The sequence below is a fragment of the Passer domesticus genome, chromosome 3, assembly GCF_036417665.1.
Source record: "Passer domesticus isolate bPasDom1 chromosome 3, bPasDom1.hap1, whole genome shotgun sequence".
Classification (NCBI taxonomy): domain Eukaryota; kingdom Metazoa; phylum Chordata; class Aves; order Passeriformes; family Passeridae; genus Passer; species Passer domesticus.
In genome coordinates, this window is record NC_087476.1 from 39765478 (window position 1) to 39766855 (window position 1378).

A 1378-nucleotide genomic window follows, 5' to 3' on the forward strand; every position below is an offset into this window, starting at 1 on the left:
AAAGCTGAGACTGGATGGACAGAATGGTCCCCAAATATGAGACAGTGAGACAGTGTCTGTACATAAGAACAAGGAAAGAGAGGAAGGGAAACCCCGGAGGCACAGCCTTGAGGGCTCTGGAAAATCTCCAGCAAACCAAGAAGGATAGGCTGATGCAGCAATTCTTATATGGAAATGGTCACGTCTGGCAGTGGGAACAGTGGCACAAAGGTCAGAATGTGGCAAGCTTTTAACTTGTGAGAAAGCTGATAGCACCACCTGCAATGGGTAGGGCTTAGGTCTAAGAGAGAAAGCATCTGGTTGCAATAGAGCTACAAAGGCAAAGCTAAAACAAAGGTGGTGGAGGACAGGGATGGGTGGTAGAAGAATTAGTTAAATGCCCTGAAAAATTTCTCATCTTGGTCTTGTCTGGGAACATGGATGTGCCTAGAATTTGCATTATGATTTCCTTAGAATTGGGTGAAAAGGAAAACCTAGACCTCCCATTGGACTGCAACTGCAAACGGGCTGAAAAAGTGAAGGCAAAGCTGTAAAAATAATTGTCCCCTGAGAACACGTTCACCTGGGCCAGGACACTGGATCTCAAAGGCTCAGCTATGGCCAGGACCAGTATTAAGGGTTAGGGTATTGGTTGGGAAAGGGACAAAATCTACAGCAGTGAGATTAGACAGAGGCTGCAAAGCGGCTGAAAAACAAGGCTGTCAAAAGAATTATTTCCTCCAAGTGTTGTCATCCTTGCTGTGACACTGGGTGTTGAGCTAGGGTTCAGCCAAGGAGAAGGCTCAACTAAGGAAGAGAGTTAGGGTCAGGAAAGAGACCTACAGCTGGAAGTGGGGTGGCATTGCAAACGGGCCACCCAGAGAGGTTTAGGTTTCTCTCTTCAGCCTATATCTTTCTTGTGGCAGCCTCTTTGAAGCTCTCCTTCAACTGGATTTCTGCGGTTATTTTCTTGGCTCCTAAGCATCCCAACTGATAAGGTGACTGCTCCAGCCCCAGTTCCTGCTTCTATCAGAGGCTTCAGATTCCTAGGAGGAAAATTCAAGTCTCAGCTGTTCCTTTTCCTAGAAGATTTTTCAGTGTCCTAAACACAGCTATCCTACAGTTTACTGCAATTTTATTCCTAAATATAATCCCAAACATAAAATAAGTATAGCCACTTTCCTTCTTCATTTTACCCAGAAAAGGATTTACTCCAGGGGTAGATGAAGCCTGCAGGGTTGGTTTTTTTTTTAGACAGCCCTTCTTCTGCACCACTCAAGCTGTAGCTCTAGGCTTTTTCTCTCAATCCTTAGAGTTGTAAAAGGAAGTGACTGGTGCAAAAATAATTGTTTCCTTAGGAATTTTTCATCTTCACTGGCCTTTTATTTTCTGAGGTTCA